The sequence below is a fragment of the Cupressus sempervirens genome, chromosome 2 (genome assembly GCF_028749045.1).
Source record: "Cupressus sempervirens isolate cs-2001-9-10 chromosome 2, ASM2874904v1, whole genome shotgun sequence".
NCBI classification, from domain to species: Eukaryota; Viridiplantae; Streptophyta; class Pinopsida; order Cupressales; family Cupressaceae; genus Cupressus; species Cupressus sempervirens.
In genome coordinates, this window is record NC_143119.1 from 432,758,787 (window position 1) to 432,768,861 (window position 10,075).

The following is a 10,075-nucleotide window of genomic DNA, read 5'->3' on the forward strand; positions in this document are numbered from 1 at the left end:
TAGAAGACTTTCCTCTTTGTAACTTCCCTTCTGGATGCATATTCACTAAATTTGTTGAACATTCACCCTTAGAAAAGTTGATTTGAGGTAGACCTTTCACCATGTGGTATGTGCAAAGTTTCTGAAGATAGTGGTAGTCAAGATGACCATACCACTCATGCCATAATTGCATGTTTGAATGTGATTGTGATAACAAGGCTTTTGAAGATGACTTGGGTACAAAATGAGAGAAAGAGTACAACCTCTTGTGATCATTCACTTTCCCCACTACAACCAAGGAATCATCTTTGAAATTGTGCACTTTTACTAAGTCTGGAAGGAACTCAACTCTATGTCCATATCCAAGGTGAGTGATTTGGTAGATTGAGAGGAGATTTGAGCTTAGGTTTGGAACATAGAGAACCTCTTGAAACTCTCCATTTTCCCTTTCCACATTTTCTTTTCCTTCAACTTCCATTTTTCTATCATTCCCCATGAAGATGTGCGGTACCTTGGACTGCTTCATTGAAGAAAAATCCTCCTTTGAAGAACCCATGTGATATGAGGCACCTGAGTCAAATATCCATTCCTTTGAAGAGTTTGAATTAGCCATGAGTGCTTGCCCTTTGCCCTTTGAATCTGAAGAAGATCCCTTCCCCTTGTAAGCATTAGGCAATGGAACATTATGTTTCTTCATGATGTTGGTCAATTCATCAATCTTTTTGAGATAACACTCATGCTCTTCATGACCCGATTTCTTGCAATAAGCACACTTCTTCTTCTCCTTATTGTTGTCCCCTTTCTTGTTGGAATTCAAGGACTTGCCTTGTTGATTGGATTGTGGTGGTGTCTTTTTTGCATCCTCTAATTTGTCTTTCTTCCATTTCTTGTTACCCTTTCCTTTATTTGAAGACTATCCAGCTAAATGTTGAGAACCCTCATTGGCCACCAATGCTTTAGACTAAGGTGATTTGAGAATCCCCATTGATTTCAACTTCTTTTCTTCTCATCCAATAGTTTAGCATATTCATCAAAAGTGACTTTCTTGTAGGCAAACCCTAAGGTAGTCTTTGTGGTGTTAAAAGAAGATACAAATGTGGAATATTTCGATGGCAGCTTGTTATGGATGAGATAGATCAGTTTGTCATCTTCGATTGAACTCCCACAATCAGTAAGCTTTGTCCTCAGTTCATTCACCTTGATGATGAAATCCTATATTGAGTCATATGACTTAGGATCTAAGGATACAAGCTAATCTTCAATTTTGAACACATCCTCTTCAGACACTTTTCCATAAAGGCTTTCGAGGGTATCCCAAGCTTCCTTGGATGTATTACATTTCTTAATTTGATACATGATCTTATCATCTACCCCCAAACATATATCACCTAGGGCTTTCCTATCCATGGCTACCCAATCTGAAATTTCACTTGTTGATACATTATCTCCTGCTAGTTTAGGAAGAGTACCATCTACATATTGTGAAACTCCATTATGCATTAAGTGATACAATATTTTGATTGACCATGAAGCATAGTTATGAGGAGTTAATTTAGGAAACTTAAAGTTTCCCATAATGTAAAAAATGAACGAAAAGTGCAAAAAAGAGAGAAAAAAACACCAAGAACACCCCCCCCCCCCCAAAATAGATGTTTTGGGAACTTTATCAGTAGTGCAATTAAAATGGGCCACTTGCTAATTTTGGCCTTCGTGGACTTCTGATTTTTCCTGTTACAACCTCTTAATAGAGTACAAAGTTGAAACTTTACGATGCACTACAATTCTGAAGCATTACAAAGAAAAGAAAGGCCTCTTGCTGAAAGTGACAATTTTGTCCTCACAACACTACAATTTGATGCCAAACCTAGAAAGTAGACAAAAAAATATGCACTTTTAAAGAAAAGGAAACTTTTTTCGACTCCAGATGTGCCCGTATGGAGCATTTGAAGTTGCAAAATGCAAGATTATCTAGGTATAGTCGCCAAAAAATACAATTTTCACCAAAACCAAAAAATAGCTGCACTACTGAAAAATTTAGAAAATTCTACCCAATTTTTTTAAAAAACACCTAATTTGGAGTTCGGATGTGTGAGTTATGGCCTCCCAAAGTTGGACTACAAAATCCAAAATGAATCTGGAGAGGGGTTGCATCAGCGAATCACGGGGTTAAATTTGACAATCATGTGGCCATCGCAACAGTTGAAATTTTGCCTATTTTGACATCCAAATAGGCATCAAATTTAAGCTAGCAAAAATGATGATGTCAGTAAAAAAACTCATCCCTCAGATGACATGGTAGCTGATGTGGAATGCCACACTATACGAATTGTATAGATGGTACAAAAAAATCCAATTGGGCAGTGTGCGTGGCTGCTGACGAGTTGCTGACTGAGCAAGCAGTTAAATCAATGCTGACTAGATCCCTATGCTAGCGAATGTTGACATGTCTTCCTCGTAAAATTTTTTTTGGCGCTTTGTCAATAGTCAATGTGGCAAACTACGTGGATTGTCTGCATCACGATGTGACATGGCTGAGGGTCTGATTGTGCAGGGTGATGTAAGATCGACATGTACACCTATTGGATGCATGTTGCATGGAGAGTGGTTGCTGCAAATGGGTTTTATGGGCACTGAGGTCACGTGGACTACTGACACCATGCTAGAATATTCATGTAGAGTCAGAATCTTCAAATATCGCTGCATGTAGTAGGACGCAGTCACTCTGCGAGATGGGCGAATAGAATGGCGACGTATAGCATGGGGTTCAGATGCTGGAAGTGGAGACTTTAATCCCACATTTGTGGGGTGAGTGGGGTCTACACTTTTTAAAAACAACTACCTGCACATTAAAAAACAAAGAATCTGACTGGATTTTTGGAGGGCTTGGCGGGTCAGTGTTTCGGTGAGTTTATCGTCGAAAAGGTTGTAGTTGCCGGATTTGGCAGAGTATGGCCTGCTGGTTGATTAGCCCTACGAATGAATAATGCTACCTGCAATAATATGAAAATTCCAATACCAAAAAATAGAGAGCCGAGCTAGGGTGTCACTGCCCGATTTAGCAAAAAAAAATTCTCTGACTAAATGATTAATTGGGCAGTAAATTCGAAAAAAAAATAATTTACAAAAAGACCCAATATTGCAGAGAGAAATAACAGCAGATCTGAAAATTAATAATTAGATCAAATAAACAATCATACCCAAACTGCAAATCGGGGCCTCTGAGTTCTGATTTGCAAATTTTTTTTGCCTCACAATCAACTTTCACCTAATATAGGCAAATTTACAGTTGATCTTCACCGAATCGACACTTCGGACACAATGGTGAGGTCATATCTGGCTCTAGATGCTCCCAATTTCTACAAATCCTTCGGATTCATGTCAAGGTGTTGAAGCATGAATGGTCTTGAATGACTATGTGATGAGAATCTTGTAGTGCCTGCCCCTAGTTTACATTTTTTCGAGCTACATTTATGATATGATTGCCAAACTCTTTTAGGCCAATTTATGTTTGATGAGTAGTATCATTATTTTTGAGATTATCAGAGGATGTTTACACTCAGTTTATTATATGATGAGATTACTTGGTACTCTATATTTCGTGCATGTATGATGATTATTCAATGGTTTTAGTTATCAATGATGATTAGTTAGATGGCTTATTATTTCATGTGCCTCTTATGGATACTTACCCCATACTGCATGTGTATGGTGTGCGTGTTGTTTTATTTATGTATGGTGTTTCTGATATGGTTAAGGAAGGGAGTCGTAGTCACCTGCTAATCGGGATCTACACGATGCACCACTTCCTGCCATTGCCTGTTTAGCTTAGAATATTGTGTTTGTACATGCGTGGATTTTATGTAGGTTGCAGGTACCGGGTATCGACTTCCCTGAATTGTCAGGATGAGCGTACCTTATCGCACTGTCTCAATGGTAAGAGAGGGGAGATAAACTCTTAAGTCCAAATCCTAAACCCTTTAGCCAATTGTCCTAATTGATAATTAGGACAAGTATCTGAGTTAAGTGCCCTCCGAATGCATCAAATGATGTAATTTCTTGATTATAACCCTTTTTGTTTGATTTGGTATGTATTTTTCTATGATGGGTTTTCGTATGTTGCTTTATGAGTCCTTGGTGTATTTTTCTATTAATTAAGTCTAATTAAAAAGACTAATTAATGATTTAATTTAATAAGGAATTATTATGATATCTTTATATTTAATTAATTAATTAATTAATTAAATAAAAGAATTAATGTTGGAGATTAAAGTTCAAGATATATTTAGAACAGGATAATATTTATTTAATTTAATAATAATATATTTGAAGTTCATTTTTAAATAAATGCTAAATATTATTGTTATTTAAATTAATTAAATATGTTATCAATTAAGTTCTAAAATAAATTAAAAAGTTGAAAGATATTAATTTATTAAGAATTCTAGATCGCATGATCTAAACATGAGTTAAATATAAGAATTAAATTAAAAGATTAAATTATAAAAATTAATAATGTTATTTTAATTTCTTAAAAGTGCACATAAGATTTAAAATAATAAATTAATTAAGAATTGAAGTCAAGTGAAATTTTAAATAAAGTTATTTAATCATTCAACTTAATGTGCATGAAAGTTGAATGCAAAAGAATTAGAAAAGATAATAAAAGTTAATTTGGAGTTAACTGAGTTGTGCAAAGAGTCTTCTCGGGTAAACGCACAATTAGTGCCCCGAATTGAGGAGAATTTTCTTATCACAACTTTGGGGGTTCATTTTTGGGGGATACGAATTTGGACGAGAATTTTTGGGGAAGACAATTTTTGGAAGCAAATTTCAGAAGGCTGATACGAAGAAAGTCTTGAAGGGGAAGGTTATTGAGAGGAGCAAATTCGCATACAGTTCCTGGAGATTGCATAATAGCATCAGGAGCAGGTAGGGTCTTGTGTTTTTTATCCATTAAATATGCAATTATCCCTTCCTGCCTTCTTCGTGTTTGGGGTTTGTAGATCTGAATTCTCTGTGATGAAAGTTTTAAGCTTTCAATATTGTGAATTTATTAATTATTCGTCAATAATTTCTGTATCCATGGAGACTGGATGAATTAATTAGAACCATTGTTTTCTTGATTTAGAAATTAAGATCTAATTTGATAAGGGTTTTGTTTTAATGAAATTGAAAAGTTCTAGATAAAAAAATAAAAAAATAAATATATATATAAATATATATATTTATATTTTACATATTTATCCTTTGGAAGAAATTTTTTTTATTAAAAAGATTAAACAAAATTAATTTTGTTAAAATAAAACTTATTTTATTGTTATTAAAATAAAATAAAATAAAATATTAAAAAAAATATATATATATATATATTAATATAATATAGTGGGGGGGGAGGGAATCACCCCGTACCCGCCCCCCACTGTCAGCAGGCCGACAGTACCTGCATCGCAGGTACTGCAATGGCAGGTACAGAGTACCTGCCGCCGCAGGCCCTGCGACCGCAGGCCTGCGGCCAAAGCCGACGGGCTATAAACGTGGGTGAACTTTGTATTCGATTTTTTTAATTTTTTAATAATTTTTTTAAAAATTATTAAAAACGAATTTTATTTATTTAAAAATTTTAAATAATAAAATTATAATATATTCAATTTTTATAATAGATTAAACTTTTTAAATATTTAATAAATAAATATTAATTGCATAGATATAGTTGTAAATTTTAATTTATTAATAATTTTGCTTAAATATTAATAAATTAACAATTATTAGTTGGATTAAAATAAGTAATTAGATCTAATGAATATTGATTAATTTAATTAAAATTAGTTTAATTAAGTTAATTAATAATGAATTTTATTTGACTAAATTATAAATTTGGATATTGATTTAATGAAAGTTATTATAGAAATGGGTTATTCGAAAAAGGGTAGTTGTGAAAACTTTGTTACTTGAATTCGACATTAAACTAAAACACAAACCTTACCTTAACTTAAATAATATACTTTCAGATCCAATCTCTGAGACTTTGATGTTGTCTTTGTACTTTGAATGTTTTGGGGTTGGTTTAGCGTTGACCAGTTCAGGTTGTTACCAGAGGCTCGGGGTTGTGAATGTGATGTCTTGATGATTTGGTCTCGATCTTTCTTAACCTGACCATGGTAATGTGATGAAGTGCTCTATGACATGATTGTGTTTACTGTTTGTTATTGCTTTCCAGTTTCCTTGTGTGAAGCTGAGGTGTATGTATTTGAGAATACCTAACTTAACCATTTTTGAGTCTCGATCAGTTATATTTGATAACCATTTCTGAGTCTCGATCAGTTATACTTGTATTACTTTCTGGTTGCATTAGAGAACCATTGGATTTTGTGACTTATTATTGATGCCTTCAGTTGCTGATAGAGAACTGTCGTGATTACATGATTACTATTTGATGTTATATGTTGCTCATGAAGAACTGATATATTTTGTGGATTATCTTTTTTATGATATTTTCAGTTGCTCATATAGGACTGAGATGGTTTTATTATGATTCTTTGATTATGAGTTCATGAGCTAGGGTAGGTTATCTATGTGTAGAGTCGGGAAGTGGCTTGCAATGGGGGTCAGAGCCCTAAGAGGCTGCCTTGAGAAACCCATTGTAAGTCATTTTTAATAAGTGAAAACATTTACACTAAATGAGAGAAAATGAACCTAACAAGATAATTGTATGTTCTCTCCCATGCCATGAGTGCTAGTACAGACTAGGATGGGGTAGAGAGGATGCTTGGTTACGACCTTGCATTCCATAGTATGCCTCGTCAGTACGAGAGGATACTAGTGGCCGCAGGATCAGTAGGGACCCGGGATTCCTAAGGGATTGCTTGGGTAACTTCTACATGACTTTTGCGATGACACTTTCCCGCTTGCATATTAGGTTTCCTACGTGTCTTGTGGTACCTCTGGGATTTAGATGTCGATCTTTTTAGGAACCCTTGAGTTAGCATACTTATAGGATTTCCTGGACTTAGAGAGTATTTATGATTATAGGTTTTGTTATCCTATTTGGGACTTGAGACTATCTCCTCAGTGCGGTGGGAGTGGACCATTTAGGTTCCACGCAGTCGGGTGGTAGTGCTTTTACTCTTACCATTGAGATCTGTTCCGTGGTCACCGTGGCTGGAGTTTTCGTGATTGGCAATTATCTACACTATGTTCTTGGATTAGTATGATGGATGGTTAGATTTTATGATAGATGTTTTATCATTATGGATGTATGGATGTATCATGTATGGTGAATAATTTTATATATTTTTACTGTACTTTGTATCATGGATTTGAGGATGTTGTATCTTGATCTTTACATATGTATATTCTTTTAAGCCTTTCATACCCTGTGACATGTACAGTGGATGAATGAGCATTCCGAATTAATTTTCCAAGGAGCATTCAGAACAAATGTATATTATGGACATTGGAGTTTCTGATTATTCTTTTATATGTATTTGATAGTTGTTAGACTTAGAATTAATTAAATTTAAACGTGACTCAACGTCTTGGGATCTTTAAGAAATGTAACTTGCAATGTATGTTTGTCGATGATTACATGTTATTGCTTCCGCTACTATTTGTTTGATGTGTATGTCATACTTTCTTACTTAAAAAAAAAAAATGTTTAGCAAACGTAGTGAAACTTTAGGTTAATTCTTTTGGATCCCTTGGTGGGGCATTACATCTAGTATCAGAGCCCAAGTTTCTACATTGGGAGCTCTGGGTATATTGGAACGCCACTAGTGTTAACTAGTTGAATAAAAAAAATGCAAACCTTAAACTAAAACTTGAAGCTAGTTGAACTGAAACAGTATATAAACTATTAGTTACCTATTTTATTCGTACTTCAACACTCAAAACTTCAAAACTGAAATTATACTTAAACTGAAATTATAGGTAAACTGAAAACTGAAAATATCTTGTTTGCAAAACATGTGTCTTTTATCTATGTATTTCAGTAGTATGTTTCATGGTTATTTTAGCATCTTGTGTCTTGGATATTATTGTAGGATGGTATCTAGGATGAGATCTTCCGTTAGGGGCCATAGCCTTGGCTGTAGCAGAGGTCGTGGACGAGGCAGAGATGTTAGTGTTCATGAATCTATCCATGAGAGCCCCATTCAGGAAGAGAATAGGGAAGAGCATGTCAGTGAGCATCAAGAAGAGAACCACGATGAGGGACATGCCGACTCTAAGGAGGTTGATCTGAGGCAAATGATGCGAACCCTTATTGATCGCTTACCTCCTGTTCTTGAGCAGGATAGAGCACACCAGGTTGGACATGAGCATAGACGCAGATCTAGGAGTCCTCAGAGGGATCGACATAGATTCATAGTATCTTCTCAGATGAAGGATCTTCAGAGGTCCAAGATCAAGCCCTTTAATGGGCAAGGTTCTGGGTATGTAGCTGAGAAGTGGCTTATTGCCCTTGACAGGATTTTTGCTATGCAGGACTTTGACAGTAATGTCAAAGCGAGGTTTGCCATTACCAATCTAGAGTTATTTGGAGCCACTTGGTGGACTATTGAGGAGAAGAAGTTGGGCATTGACATGGGTAGTGTCACTTGGGAGATTTTCTTGGAGAGTTTTCATGAGCGATTCCTACCAGAGGAATGGAAGCAGCATAGAGCAGATGAGTTCCATAACCTGAGACAGTTCACTATGACCGTTGTAGAGTATGAGCGCAAGTTCTATGAGCTCATGCCTTTTTCGGGATTCAGTGACAACCCAGCACAGTTGGAACAACATTTCATTCGAGGCTTGAACAACCATTTTATTGGGGGTGTTAAGGTATTTGAGCCTAAGACCCTCAAGGATGCGGTACATCGAGCTATCCTGGTAGAGCAGAGTGTCAACTTTGGGCAAGGAGGATTTGTGGGAGCGCCTACTATAGCAGGATCTAAGGGCAACCACAATTCCGGTGGAATTAGGAAGCCTCCCTTCCCTAGGAGGAATCAGTATTCTCAGCAACATTCTCAGCAGCAGCCTCAGCAGCATAAGGGATTTTACCCTCAGGCACAGAGTGGTGGCGGTGGATCCAACTCTAGGATCAATCGCAATGCTCAACGTAATAGACAGAATCAGCAATCTCGGCTTGCACAGAGCAACCAGTCTTTTGCTAGCAGGGGTAGCCACCAGCGGTCGAATGCACCACCTATAGGGAGAGGATCTGGCAGAGGCATGGGATGTTATTCGTGTGGACAGATTGGTCATATTGCAGCATACTGCCCACAGCGAGCATCTCAGTATTCAGGACCCAAGCCAGTGGCATCTGAGCCTACAGTCAAAAATACAGGTGGATCTCATAGAGTATTTGCAGCAGTGGATCACCGTCAGGCAGACCATCAGGGGACAGTAGTTAAGACTACAGGAGCTATCCAAGGTACACCTCTCTCTGTATTATTTGATTCAGGTGCTACAGATTCTTTCATTTCTCCATCTCTAGTTGATAAGTGTAAGCTGGAGTCGGTTAAGCAAGATCATGGTTGGCAAGTGGAACTAGCCTCAGGTGCTAAAGTTTCCACAGATTCGGTGGTTCATAAGTGTGGACTTAGCATAGGAGGGTTTGAGACTTCAGTCAATTTTTGAGTTATTCCTCTTGGCTCCTACGATGTGGTCTTAGGTATGGATTGGCTTGGCTCTCATAGGGCTAGTATTGACTGCAGAAAGAAGACCATTATGTGTCAGGATGACCAAGGGAAGGATGTTGAGATTGTGGGGATACCGAGACCTATATCCCTACGGATGATCTCTGCTATGCAACTTAAGCGAAGCTTTCGTAAGGGGTGTCAGGTATTTGCCGTTACGGTAAATGAGCTTGATGAGGAAGAATCTACGAGGAAGACCCTAGATCACCCTATTTTACAGGAGTATGTTGATGTCTTTCCGAGTGAGATTCCAGGCATGCCTCCGAAGAGAGACATTGATTTTAGCATTGAGCTCACTCCAGGAGCGGAACCTATCTCTAGAGCTCCTTATCGTATGACCACTCAAGAGCTAAGTGAGTTGCGTTTGCAGTTAGAGGAACTTTTGGCCAAGGGTAGTATTCGACCTAGTGTATCACCAT